Consider the following 15,856-nt stretch of genomic DNA (forward strand, 5'->3'; position numbering starts at 1 on the left):
CTCTCTCTCTCTCTCTCTAGATACCCTTTTGTTTGAGCCTTGACTACAAAAGAAAACAAAAACAGAAAAAAAGAGCTTCTCACAGCTGTTGCTAATATATATATATATATTCACACATACACATACACACTTTTCTTGTATATACCTTAGTATAAATATTAAGGTTAATTACATTAGGTTAAAATATATTTTGGCGTGTCTATACTTTTATTCTTTTACCCAATTTCTAATGTATTGTATTTGTATATTTTGACTTTAAGATATATATTTTCTATTAGATGGAGAAACATAATTACACTGTATTTTTTATTGCATGAAAATTATTATTATTTATATATATATATATGAATTTTCGTTTCATTTATTTTTTAACTTTTAAATAAATTTTAAAATTAATATTTGTAGTTTGTTTATTACAACAATCGTCCGATAATGGATCGATTAAACCTCTTATAACTTAAACTTCTAAAGTTCACTTATGGTTATCTTTTACCTAGTGTATTTTCTTGCATGGAAGTTAAATTGTGATTAGATTTAGGGTTTGACGAGGATATATAATATGGACGTGTCAATGTAGTTGATGTAAGGTCTATTCCTTACTAATAAAAACAAGAAGATTTGTCAAAAATAGTAAATTTGACAAAATATTTATAATATATAGCAAAATTTTAGATTCTATCGATAATAAATATTGATAGATAGTGATAAAAGTCTATCTATTTTTATCATTGATAGAATCTAAAATTTTGCTATAAATATTTTAATTTATTTTACTATATTAAATAATGCCCGTGGAAATAATAATTTCGAATAAGTAAGTTTAACAATAAACAATACACAATTGTGTCTTAATTAATGAATGGATTAAAATACTAAAATATAGAAAGATATGTTTTTAGTAATTATTATTATGTATTGTTATTATAATGAAGTATACAACTTTGGTTTGCTTTTTGATAGCCAAAGACTGCGGTTGAATAAAGACCATATTGTATATAAAAAAAATGTATAAGAATACACAAAATCACATTAAATTAAACATCACATGTTTGTAGTTTTAAGATTAAAGTTAGAGAATATACATATATAACTTTAATAAAAGTTTTATTCGAATCAAGACGTTGGTTTTATTTGTCCAACACTCAGATGCAAAAATGGTTCAAACTAAGCTAAAGTAAATAAATAAAAATATGCTCATACCATATGCATAATATACGAAATTGGAATTAAAGTTTGAAAACTTTAATTTATACAACTTTAAAAACACAAAGTATTTTTTATTCAAATTCAATTCTAATGATTATGAGATATATTCTTGAACATAAACGGTTAGTTTTTCTTTTTCTTTTTCTGTCTTTTTTTTTCTTTTTTTTTTTTTGTTACTATGATGTGCTGTGAAAATTTGAATTAAACTCCAATTTATTAGATATAAATTATTGAAGCAAATTAATTATTACGAATCAACTAAGATATGTTATTGATCAAAAGATTAGGAGTTGATTTTAATAACAACTGTAAGTGAGGAACATACATGACAAACGAATTACGAAAAATAAAAAATAGATAAGTTACGAGCAAGAGATGAAGAGTGGTAGCTTTAACATCTTTCCAAGTCGTTAATTTTAATTTCAAATAATTATTTCTTGACGATTGTTTCTCACTTTTGAAACAACCAACAAATGATAATTTGAGAGATTTGAACGTATCAAGAACTTTCTCTAAGATAATTAAAGATTGACATTGGAAAAATCATTCATCGAGAGACATTAAATTATATATATCATGTTTTTTTTTAAACCTATGAATGTATATATATCTTAACCATAAGAATAGGCTCGTGTAAACTAAGTAACTAAAACCCTATTTACATTGAAAAAAATATGAGAAAATATTGAATATGTTATTTAATACTCGAATCATGACCAAACACCAAATCTCACACTAAATTTTATTTACGATTTCGAACTTAATTAGGGTTTAGAGGAATGTTATATATAAACCCACTAATTCCTTTGACACATATATTACAAATGTAACGTTGGTAAACCACATAAACTTCTATTGAATTTATTTTTCTTAATTTTGATGATCGATTTCATCTCTATCGTAACAACGAAAACTGTCTGCTATTTGTTAAGAGGTATAAATGAAGGTAAAGTAAAGTAAAGAAGTAGAAATAGAGAGTATATACATATATGTATGAAAACAATAATTAAAATGGAAATGAGTGTAGATATATAGGAATTATAATGGTGGGTTTTATTGTATTGAAGAGAGAGTGAATTATTTAAGAGAAGTGAGAGAAGTGGATATGTTTTGATGGGGTTTGAGCTGGACATGAATGATGAAGAAGATAGGTTGCTTCATAGGAAAGGGAAATGAAATGAGGAGGATGGCAAATAGTACATTAGAAACTTAGAAATGGACCACCACCAAAGTACCCCTTCTCTAATTAATTACAGCTGATTAAAAACCCTAAAAAGCACCTATGGAAACTTGGACCAGAAGCACACACACACATATCCATTAACTCTTTTACTTAATTAGGGTTTTATATTTTATAGCCTTCCTATTAGGTTAAAAAAACACACAAACATTTTTGTCTAATTCCCAACTTTTCCATACGTACCTTCCAATTTAATTACTTCTTCGTACTTTTTCTTCTAACGGTTAATTAATTAGTCTCCATTATGTCGAAGTAATTTATAGTATAAACGATATTATGTAAGAACTTTTCCGTGTACTTTGATCAATAAATCTTAAATTTAGTCTCTCAAATCTTATTTCATACAAAATATGAATAGGTTGATTTTTATAGAAATTGAATAAGCTCAAAATTCGAGAAACGAAAATAGTACTTTAACCTAATTTTTTTTACGATAACAACTACCACCATCATTATTATTCCAAATAATGAAACAGAGAGAAAATGAACATTTACTTAAAGATTAGTACCCAAAAGTACATGTGTTTCAACATTAATTTTTCCTTTAATAAAATTTAGAATAATTAAGTTGTTCTATTTTTCTTTTTCAAATGGATTAGAGTAATTAAGTGGGGCCATTTGTAAGAGATCTTCTTAATTTGTCTATAGAAAGAAATTAAAATGTGAAAGAAAGAAAGAAAAGTAAAAAAAAAAAATTAAAAAAAAAATGATAAGATGATGGCTAGGCTTCACGTTTTGTTCTCACATTCTCATTCAACAATATAGGAACCAAATGATGGGATTGAGAAGGCTCCACTTTCCACCAACCTCTCTCTCCCCTTTCAACAATTCCTATTCTAAAAATCACCTTTCAAACTCTTCACCTTAATTCATTCAATCTTTCATATTCTTTATACGAGAGTTTTAAATTTTCAAACACAATACTACCTAGTCTACTTTTAATTAAAATTCGAACATAAACAAGTAGATCTAGCTCGGTTGAAGTCTATCACCGATAAATCTTACTATATATTTGCAATTCTTTAAAAATTATATTGTTGTACACTTGATTAATATAAGCCTAAAAAGTGCTACCTCTTACAATTACTCTTGACAAAACAAGGGTTTTTCGATACCTAGTGAGATATGATTAAGTTCAACGAATCGGTACTTTAGATGAATTGAAATTTGATTGATACATCAAAGATCCTATATATATAGTCAATTAGTGATTTTGTATATATTTAATTTGATTGATGACTAGTCTCAATTTCTCCGCTTCACAATTTATAATGATGTAGTTGTTATATATATTAATAAATATCGTTTTGTTCTAGATTAATTATAAAGTTGGTTCAATTTTATTCATTTTATCTTTAATAAGTTGTTAAATTGATTTTTTCTTTTTATAAAAAAATAATTTAACTAAAAATTATGACAACTACTGTAAAAGACCTTCTAAATCATTTACCAAAAGAAAAGGATTTAATTTTTCTTTTTCTTTTTTGAATTAAAGAGGAAGAAAAGAAAAGAAATTTATTTTATTACAAATTAAAATTTACGGGAGAATTTTGGAATGTTCTTCTTTTCCTCTTCTTCTTCTTTTTCCTTTTTTTCCTTTTTCGTTTAATTTGGAGATGCAAAGGAAGCTAACGACTCAATTTAATTTTTGTGCATTTTTCTTTGTAAAGAGGCTTTTTGTTACATTAGATCTTATGATATATATAGAGATTGAACTATATAAATCATTTATAAACACCTTGATGTTGTTATAACTCATAACACTTTCTTTTGAGTGTGGGGTTATTCCTTCTTCCTTTTTTTTAAAAAAAAAATCCAATTTTGTGAATAAACTTTTAAATGTGAATTTCACTAAAATGATTAAGCTTTGAGTCTTGCTTCATTTAGTCTAATATATATTTTCAAACATCAAACTACCTTTTTGTAATTTGAATGAATCTTAAATTAGTATTCATCAATATCTTTTAATCTTTATCTACGTTTCAGAAAATAAAAGAAATAGTAATAGTGATTTTGAATTTAAAAGAGGGTAGGAAAATTAGTTTAAATGATAAAATTCATAAAAATAATAAAAATATCACTCTTTATGAGTGATGATAAATTGCAATAGACATACTACTATCGCGATATAAATTAACAATACGTTTACCACGATTCATTATTCATAGAAAGTAAAATTTTGTTATTTGGAAAAACTTTGATTTATTTTAACTTTGACGAGAGATGACTATACATATATGGAATAATTAATTTCTTTTCTAAAAAAAGGTTTACAATGAGGTGGTACAATTTCTCTCATTCTTTTCGATTACATTAAAATTTAAATTCAATTTTTTTTTTAAAATATTTTGAATTCGTTACAATGATTTAGGACAACACCCTCAAAACCTATTCAAAGATGTGCAATATAAAATTTTCTAACCTTGTGGTGTCTCGTGGACGACGTATATACAACTAATACACGGTTAATAAATCACGTTTATCTATATGTCAATCGATTGTCTATACGTTCTTTTTATTGGTTTGGTAACAAGGGTGGTGGTGTGTATTTATGTCATAAAGTATATATAAATTAAATGAATAAAAGGGAAACAAAAATTGATGAGTAAAGGAAAGTCAAAAAAATGAGATATGACAACTTAGGTGGGACGAAAATGTTGCTCCTACTAGATTGATCAATTTCTTTTTAACATTAATGAAAACGTCGTTCCCCTACCTATTCATTAATATTATTGTTCTCAAAATAAAATCCAACCAAATTTTTTTCTCGTCCCCAACCTACAACTACACATCTTTCTATCCTATAATCTCTCTCTCTTCATTTTTATTTTTCTGAATTATTCTCCATTTTGTCTACAATTTATCCCATTTTCTACTCCAATATAATACTAATTTCTAAACATTTATATTAAAAATCAACCATGATATCACGACATTCATACCTTATTTCTACTCATTTACTCATATACACATGCGTATGTATGTCTAATTATTATTAGTTTTATTTATTTCTTTCATATGTATCAATAATCTTTTTTCTAGTTCTTTCACAAAAGTTTGAAATTTACGTGACATTGCTAGTTTTTTTAGTATAATTAACGTCGTTAATACATTCATATTTTTGATATATTTGTGTTAGTTGGATGATGTTTTTTTAGTCAAACATGATTTTTTTTAAGTAGAAAGAGGTAAAGTAATAGCTTCATAGTTGTTTTAGGTTTAAGTCTCATGTTTAATAGAAGTTCTAAAACAACTAATTATGAATTAAAAATTGTTTTGATGTTAGTTAGAATAATAGGGAATGAAAAGGTATTGGTCATGTTTAATAGTTTCAATCTTGGTTTATTAATTAATGAAAAGAAAATAAAACTCTATTGAAGTATTATTATTAATTTTAAGTATTTTAATAGATATTTTTTTCCTTAGTTGTGAGATAATATATTTAAAACAAAACGTTTTAATTACTATGTAAACTATAATTTTTAGGTTTGATTAATTCATTTCTTAGATTATAGTTTCTCTTTTATATATATATATATAATTTATAGACATATACCTTCAACGCTCAAATTACATTTAATGTTTATTTAAGAAAGTATTTAATTTGATTTTAATTGTATGAAAAAAAAGAAAAAATAATAATAATAATTGGTGTGTAAAATGGAGAGATGGGCTATTTGTTATTGATTAATAGTGCAATATTATTGGTCACATTTAATTTAATTGTAACATTTAAATTGTTGTCTTTGGTTGTTGGAAGGATAAATTCATAATATTCTGCCATTGTTTCTAATAAATAGGTTGGTTTTTGGGACTCATTTTGTAAAAGTTATTGTAATATTATTCATTTCATTTTGTATATTTATAAATATATTCATGAGTTAGTTTTTACTCTATGTCCGTAAAAACATTTTTCACGTTATTCTTATTTATCTTAATATTTTTAACAGTTTTATATTTTATGAAATTGCTAGATAAACGACTTAGAAATCGAAGAGAAAGTATCAAATGATTCGTTTTTTAAAAAAAGAACGTTGAATGAGCATTTGTTGATGTTAATTTGGGTGAAATTACAAAAATATACTTATGTGCGGATGCATAGTAGCATTTTGCTCTTGCTCTTTCTTTTTTTCTCACTCACAAATCTCTATGTTCTCTATATCTCTTGGTCTCTCTTCCTCTCATTGTTGTTTTGTTTCTTTCTCACCATTTCCTCTCGCTCACAAAATTACTCTTTCTTGCATTACTCTTTGCACATTGGAGTTGGGTTGCTCAAAAGCAACTCGATGTGTGAATTTGTTGTGCTAAGGAGGAATACGAAGTACAGAGGAGAAGAATATCTAGAGAAGAAGACGACAACACACAAAGAAAGAAAAAAAGAGAGAGGGATAAAGATGTGTTGGAAAAAAAAAAAAAAGGTAATACCGTAACTTCACGTGGTCATATCATCAACAAATTAAGCAAAGGGTCGACTGACATTTTTTTCAAAAGCGGGGTTTAGGGTTTAACCCTCAAACGGTAACTCTAATTATCTTTTATCTTCTAGACTCAAATCTAATTAAACTTTTTATGTGATAAAAATTGTTACATCTTACCTTAATTTTAAAGTGTTGTCGTATTCTCACATAAATTTTTATAATAATAATATAATTACTATTAATCTAATAATATTAATATTTAGTTCAAAACATGGGAGAGAAAGAAATTGTCAAAATTAACCTTACTTGCTAAATTATATAACTCAATAAACATAGCTCTCGTGTATTATCAACTTTGAAGTTAGATGTTTGATATTTCATTTTCGAGTATTTAAATCAATGACTTTACAAAATGTAAAAAAAAAACATGAACATTATTACTCAATATGTATAAAAGTTGCAATTTGAGTTCAGATTACGATTTCGATTTTTCCATCTACACACGGTAAAGAAATGTATTATTCTAATGAAGGAAAAAAAATTGATATGATATTTGAAAAGTCATAGAAATTAGATAACAAAGAAAAAAACTAATAATTATGGAGCGAAATCTAATTTGTTGATTGAGAATATAATATAAAATAATATTAAAGTGAATATAAACAATAAAAATGTATCGTAGTTCAAATTTCTCACCATCTTTGATAGGGAATGAAGAGTTGCATTTAATAAAATTCAGTTTGTTCTCTACTTTTGTGGCTTTAACTACTAAATAGAAAAGACCCAAATGAATTATATATATATATAAATGTCATATATTACATCATTATATATTAATTTAAGATCTTTATAATGATTCTATGCATGTGACATTAACTATATATCAATTAATATACTACTAGACCATTATTTTATTTATCAACCTTATAGCTTCCATATATAATTGAAATGTTATTTAATTTCAAACTTTGTATATGGACTCATCAAATATTTATGCCAAATTAAAGATGTATATATAAAAATGAAATAAATAAAATAAAAAGAAATTGAAATTCTAAGCTCTCTGCCATTGGATAAAATATTCTGAGAATAATATAATTACTTTCCAATGGTTCTTTATTTGAATTTCTGTGTGTTTATATGTATATATATATTAATCATCTTTTTGAGAAATTCTCCAACTTTTAAACTAATACATATGTTTGGAATAATTCACTTTATGTGCTATATTTACATTCAATTTGTAGCATTATTCTTCATTTTATTTTAGCATTATTCAGATTCTAACAATCAAACCATGTTTTAAAAAGAAAAAGAAATTTAAGTGTGGTCGAAAAAAATGAGAATAATATCTTATATGTCTTAAATCTACGAACTATAAAATATACTTTCTATATATATATAAGTATAATTAGACATTTGCTTTTATTTTTCAAATTTATTTCTAAGAACTATTGCTTGAGTTGACTTTAAATTATTCATACAATCATGTTTATTTTGTTTATTTTCTTTTTTTTTAAAATTTTTTAAAAAAATACTTTTAATATTGTTATGATTATTGTTCATATAAAGAAAAAAAAGAGAACTATGTATTTGAGATATTTTGAAGATAACCAAAAGTTGATTTATGTTGATTAGAGAATATATATTTCAATTCGTTGAAATTATTATACATTGTGATAATTGTGGATTTTATTACAATCGATTTTATACATTTATAATTTAAAAGATGGTATCACAAATATAGTTAATTCTCCAGCTTTCGAACTTTATATATATATTTTTATTTCTCTTAATGTCACAACGTACAATTGTTTTGAGTTTTGAGTTAAACAAACTTAATTTTGTAGTTTTTATGATTGAGCCACTATTTAATTTTAGAGTTTCTATGATCGAGTCATCGATAAAAAAAATACATGAATTTTTTTAAAATTTTTCTTAACCTTACTTCCATGTATGCGAGTTAGAACGTTACAAGAATCCATCCTATGAAATCTAGATTTCATGTTTTCACACTTTTCTATTAAATTTTGTTCTTTTATGATTTTAACGTTGTTTTGTTGATCTTGATTATATTCCAACTCTTCAATCAGATCCGAATGTGTAAAGAAAGAAGAGTATGGATGTTGACAATTACATGCAATGGTTGTTGTTTGTATGAAATGAATATCTATTTTATTTGATCATTTTGGAAAGATACAAACTTAAATATAATAAGTGAGAATGAATACATGTATGTCAATGGTTTTTTTCTCTTTGATTTTTGGGAAAAAGAAACTATATTTGCTCGCGCTTCTTTTGAATTATCGATGGAAGAGCCCAAAATTCTCATGGGGCCAGATTGGAGTGCAGGCCGAAGATCACGACATTGTCTTTAATCTAGCCTTCAAATTCCAGTGCTTTGTGTGATCAGACTTGAAGAAGGACATGGCAGAGCATAAGAATATTTTCCCACATGCCACCAAAAATTGCAGCACAAACCCAGCCAAATTATTCCATATTCTTCTGATGAAAATGCCAGGTAAACCCTCGACATGCTTACTAAAATGCAGCATATTCTCATTCGTTATCTTATAGAGAACGTCGATAAGTGGGTGTAGTGGGGAGCTTGGTACTTACAAACGGCTGCTTCCTTTTTGCCCATCCATCAGATGTTTGATAAAATGGCTGAATCATTTTTCAGACGTACTGGTTCCTCTGCCGATGGTATTCTTTCTTATATATTCATATTCCCTTTTATGTTTTTGCTTCTGCATCATCACCCATTTGAATATTCCATCATGTCTGAACATATTTATACATATGGAATGAAAATAAGTTATCTGCAATTTTACAGTCAATTCCCATGGTGGGGTTTATCCTATTGTCTGGTTTCTTCAAGAGGAAGAACAATGCGCTTTCCTTTGTCAAGAAGGCCCTCAGGTTTCTAAAGGTGCCCAAAAAGGTTGCTTTTTCTTTTCCTCCCAACATTCAAGATCACTTGAAATTGTAGTGCTATTGACATTTTCTAAAAGGATTTCCTCTAACTTCTGACTTTTTATTTCTTATGTTCTCTGTGCTCCTTTTATGGTGGGTTTGGTTTTCAACTTCCAATCTAATCATTCCTTCATTCCTTTAAGTCTTAAAGAATATAAATTAATTAAAAAAAATTCTTTAATGTGCCTTTCCCATAATCTAGGTGTCTTAAACAAGGATGGTCCACCAGAAGCTTCGAGTACTAGAAAAACTCATTCCCATCAATGGTAAAATTGGACTCAAAAGACCAGCACTTGATGTTTTGTCTCCGACATTTCTACACCAAACATGGCCATGGAACTATTAGATCACTGGAATGATGACTATGAAGGGATCATCATTAATTCAGAGAGCCTACCCTCCAAGCATCTCTCTTCCAATTGAGACTCAAGGTCTGAAAAAGAAAAAAAGTAGTGTTTCTTTTTCTTTTTAATACCATGGTGTCCCTAAACAAGTTCTTTCCCATGCAGTGGAGAAAAGGGATGTGGCTCAAACTTAGATACAGAGCAGGCTGAACTAGTTTCTGTGGCTATTAACGTGAGATATTAACTGTTATATTGATTTCACGTCATTTCGCTGTAAAAGAAATGGCATCAGATTTCCAATATGACCTTCCATGGCTATTATGAGATATTCTAGTGTTGTAATTTTCAGGAAGGGTTCAACTATCATCATGCTGAAGCAGGATATGTCATGCTCACTTACTGGATTCCTGATTTGCCCTCCATGCTTCCTTCTGGCCCCTCCCATCATATTGGTGTTGCAACATTCCCATCAATGACAACAAGGGGGTACCTTTTTTCTTCTTTACATCTCATTTTCTCTCTCTGGTTAAAAGAATAAGATCCTCTTATATCCTTATTGCTATGATATATTATCATTCACTTTAGATAGTAAGCATTTAGTTCATGAGTGTTAACCCTTGAATCTATGTAGTTTGAAAGTGAAAAGCTTAAATTGGTCTAGCACATGTTTGACTTTGGATTTTATAGAAGTATAAATATCTCAAGTCTCAATTTGTCTACCAACTTCTAAGTGATAGGTCTCATATGTCTAGTCTCAATTTGTTTGACTATGTAGTATGCTCACCTACCCCAAATTCCCAACTTCTAAGTGATAGGTCTCATATGTCTCTTTAGGACTAAAATACTAACGAATTTGCTTTTGAACGATATCAATACATATACCACACACGTTGCTCATATTTGTAAACTATGAGCCTATATACCTTCTAGTTTAAGCACTTTCTCTTGCAATATGTTCGATAAAAATGTTCTTACAACTTTCTATGTATTTAAAACATACTTTAAGTAGTTGTTATGCTAGTTGGTTTGACTTGGCTTGAGTGGGCTCTTTTAGCCCAACCCACGTTCGGCCCACTGGCTTTGAGAACTGGTGACTTCATTTAGCAAGTCAGTGGGTTTCTCTTCGACTCTTTCATATTTGGTTGGTTGTTCTACATTCTAAAGTATGCCCATTAATTACTAATAGCTTTGTTTTCTATTAATATATTTTGAAGATTTTCAGACAATCACTTAAAATCACTTTCTAGTAATTCATCTTTAAAGTGTTCCTAAAACAATAGAAAGAACACCTTTGAAAGATGCTGTACTAAACACACTTGTAAAGCAGTAATGTTCCTTAACATATTCCTCAACTTACTAAAAACATACTTTAAGTAGTCGGTTCTATCATATTCAAAATCACTATACTATAATATCATTTTCTGAGAATTGCTTGTTTGATGATGTGCCCAACAATTATGCATATGACCTCTTTGTCGCGAGTCAAGCAATTTGATGCAACTCAAAACATACTGTGAATGCCTTCTCTTCTTTATCACTACTTTATCTTTAATCAGGCTCTAAATTTTCAGATGGATTCAATGTTCTTGCTTCTTGGGAATTGCGTTCAGGTATGGGTTCCTTCATTTATTGCCAAATTATGTTCTGTTATTAGAAAAATATCAAATTATCAGACTATCATTCAGGAATTGCAAAAGAAGGAAATTTGAATTGCTTTATTATGTCGGTTGGGGCTTGTGTGACACACAGATCCTTGCATGCATTTTTGTCCATTAGTTTTAGTTTTAGTCCTTCTAACGTACATTATACTTCATTCTTAGTCCTGGTTGTGGAAAAAATATATTGTTTCAAGTAATTTAAAATGTAATCTATCATACATAAATCATATCTAGATTATCACTTCGATGATAAGAAATAAAGTGTATGCGTAGGAGTATTTTAAAAGAATATAGACTTATTTATTCCTTTTATAGGCAATCTAACTTTTTTCCTCACTTTTCTGAGTTCTATTCACATTAGGGAATAGATAATGGATGTAATGCCTGATTTTGGAGATAAATGAATGAACGAGGATTGCAAGTTAACAAAGGCTTAAACGAATTGATAGCTACCTGTAAATCCTCTACCAACAAGGTGTATGTTTTTTGTTTATGGCTCAATAATAAGAACTTCAAAGTAAACCTAGGGAGAGGAATAAGCAAGTTGGGAGGATTCAAGACAAACAAGGATGGGAGTGTGAAGAAATTCGGATTCCAAATCTTGATACAAGGTGTTAGAATTGACATCTATATTAACAGAGTAATTATTCAAATAGGTCACAGATTTAGGTATTAAAACTATATTAAACCAACCAAATAAACTACACAAGAAAAGTATTAGTGAAATTAATTTGAATGATGAAGCAAGATAAGGAAACTGAAGGGGATGATGATTAGTGAGGGTTTTTTTTGTAGAACCAATGGATGGGCTTTTGATGAGTTTATTAGTATGAAGCCACCAGTTTTAGGAAGAAGACTAGATTTTCATAGCCGCCCATGAGGGCCACTACACTGGATTCCTGGCCCATTATCTCCTTTCCAAGTTGGACCTAAGAATTTCTTCTTAGCTTAAATCATAAAAGAAATTTCATTTGTTATCTTAGTTGAGAATTCGTGTTTTTTTTAGGACTATTCTAACTTTCACATCAATATTTAACATAATTGATTTTTGAAATTGTAAACAAAATATTTTTTTAATTATCAAATACCAAATTTGTTATATAATTTATAACTTCCATAATTATTTTCACATTTATAGTTGTATTTATTATTAGAATGTCATTTTAACGTGGATATACTTATAATAGGGTATAAATTCTTATATAGTATGGTAATAATATGTTTATTATTTCTATAAATTAACTCTTTTCAATTTCATAATCAACCCAAAACTATTTTTCAGAGATGTTAAATTTCTCTAATCATTATTTCATTTTGATTTACCGATTTCGTTCTTCCTTCTTCCTTCTTCCCTCGTGATTTCCTTACGAAATATCTGGTTAGTTGTGTTTTTTCTTCTTATTGTTCATTCTGTTGGTCTTTTAGCTATTATTTTGGGTTCTTCGTCTTCTAGTTCATTTCAAACCGACATCTATTTAGATGGAGACATTTTTTTTATATAAATATAAATGTCTAAGATAGATTCCACCTTCAAACTTAAGATACATGACATATTTTCAACATAAGCTTTGTTGAAACAGTCATCTCTATTAGAGGCAACTTTCAATATGTTACAACTAAATCAGACAAGGGGGTTTTGATTTTGCACTGCGTAATTGAAGATTGTTTATTGTCGCTATGTGCTTCTTGTTGTTTCATGGGATAAGACATTATCGGTTCTTACTAGGTTCAATTATGAACATAATGTTCCTTTAACAGATCATAGATCACAGATAGGCTACTTTTTCTAATTAAGTACTTAATAAAAAAATAAAATAAGTTTAGCTGGTTCGAAGTTGTCCACATATATAGTCCACTACATTTGTTTTGAGCATGATTTAAGTATTAGTTACCAAAAAGCATAGTGTGCGCGTGAGACGCATTTGATGAAGTTAGAGGATCTCCAAAAGACTCTTACAAGATGTTACCAAAGTTTGCTTACATGCTGAACTCAACAACCCATGTATACCTTTAATAACATTCTTATATAAGAAATAACCATGATAACCATCACAGTCCTCATGGTTATTCCAATCTGTGATATTTTTTTCTTGAACTGTTGCAGTACTCTCATCTTTCAGAAGTTTTTTCAGGCCTTCAACCTCCACAGAAGGTTTGTCTAGATTCATGTTCAATGTTTTATTCTTGGCCAGCATTATTTCCAAATTAGGAAGTACTTAGAAATTTGAACATTAATATCCTCAGCTTCTTTTGAGCATTATCCTTTTTCAAATTTTCTAGTTTCACATTCATAGAACGTGCTTCGTTCCATGAACTCTTCTTCAGAAAACATGCCCTTGAATTCAAAGCATGAAATAAATACGTATATGAATACAATATATTGTGGTATATTATAATCAATGCTCGTTTTCCAAATAACAAATGCACCAAAATGCATCATTAAAACTTTTGGACCCCTACTGATTATAGATTTTAACTTTATACCCATTACACCAATTATTTTTAAAAGTTTTGAATGCATGACTACAATTTAATTTCACTTCAATAGTTATATTGAGAATAATTAATTTAATCCAGGACTTCCACAAAAAAAAAGAGTATATATATAATCCTAAAACCATACCATAATTTATTATACACTTTCATGTACTAATTTGTAATGCATATGTACATGTAGATATACATTACATTACATTTTGCCATTTTAATACAAAACTTAGATAAAGAATAAAATCCAAAGAGAGTCGGTGTCAGTCCCAACTTAAAGAAGGCAACTTCCACGAACTCCACGTGGTTTTCCTCTATCACCTATCACACTTTGACACGTGAACTCTGATGTCATTTACACTTTTTGGCCAACTCGATTCTTTCACCAACTGACGTGGCTGCTTGGACTTACCAATACACCCATCTTTATTTTATATATATAATACATTTCATTATACTCAAACTTGTAAATGACTTTTTGATTTCTTACATACATATATATATATTATTTCATACAATAGACTTTGTTAAATTAAAAAGATGTACTATATTTTATATGATTTTCTAAAACAATAATCAAACAAAAAATTAACATAAAATAAGTTTATATCTAGGGGCTTTTTCAAAAACAATAATAAAATTTGAGTATCTAAATATATTCTCAATAAAATCTTGAAAAATTGTTTAAATTAAAAGTAGAAAGACGAAAGTAAAAGATAAATGGACACACCATGTGATAAACATAATTTGTAAAAAAAAGATGATTGAAGAAAAAAATACTTTGAAAGAAAAAGTCAGAAAAGTTATTCAGAAAAAAGTTTTTTAATTAAGGAAAGAATCTATTTTTAATTAAAAATGTTTCACTTTTTGTCCAAAACATCAATTTATGAAATTCAAAATCTAGAAGAAAAGAAATCATAAAAAGTAGGTGAAATTTTCACACAAGAGGCCAAAGTTTTCATTAAAATCATACCTTTCCTTTACATAATATGTTTGGACTAATATCATTTAGTATTTTCAAACTAATAATTATATCGAATTAAAATATTATACGAGATGATATAATTTTTAAAAAATATAAATTAAAGAAAAATACATCAATCAATAACAATTTGTATTTATCATTAAGCAATTTTTTTCGTTTACATGAATTGGTAGAAAATAACTAATAAATGATCTAAGACCATCGTCTACCTATTTTCACAATGATATTTTTAATATAAACTTTCACTAATCTATCTCTAATGTAACTAAACAATCTCACTATACAAAACCTTGTTTGTACCTAACATATATTTCTAACAAAACTCTACTTTAGTGTAAAATTAAATGAAAAAAAGACAAGACAACAAAACCCACTTAAATTCGATCCACTTCACGATCGTGTTCGAACGTATAACAACACAATTATACATATATAGTTTTATTTAGATTTGATAATTTTGATAGGTTTAGTTCAATTTTGATTAGCTAGCAAAAATCAAGTAGGATAGTTAGAAGCATAGCATTAATTACTAAAATTATTAA

General features: G+C 27.7%; 1 long non-coding RNA gene across 4 annotated transcripts; it reads left to right on the forward strand.

Moving 5' to 3' along the window:
• Positions 1–8,780: 8,780 nt before the first annotated feature.
• LOC105436328 lies at positions 8,781–14,242 on the forward strand. Of its 4 annotated transcripts, XR_004214834.1 has the most exons (8): positions 8,809–9,385; positions 9,465–9,570; positions 9,701–9,808; positions 10,043–10,271; positions 10,350–10,416; positions 10,534–10,670; positions 11,756–11,794; positions 13,947–14,242. It is a non-coding gene; the product is annotated as an uncharacterized LOC105436328 (long non-coding RNA). The 4 variants fall into 4 exon arrangements; XR_004214836.1 differs by having other exon boundaries at positions 8,781–9,385; positions 9,701–9,796; positions 11,756–14,242; XR_004214823.1 differs by having other exon boundaries at positions 8,817–9,385; positions 11,756–14,242.
• The last annotated feature ends 1,614 nt before the right edge of the window (positions 14,243–15,856 follow it).

Source organism: Cucumis sativus, chromosome 1, assembly GCF_000004075.3.
Source record: "Cucumis sativus cultivar 9930 chromosome 1, Cucumber_9930_V3, whole genome shotgun sequence".
In the NCBI taxonomy this organism is placed as follows: Eukaryota; Viridiplantae; Streptophyta; class Magnoliopsida; order Cucurbitales; family Cucurbitaceae; genus Cucumis; species Cucumis sativus.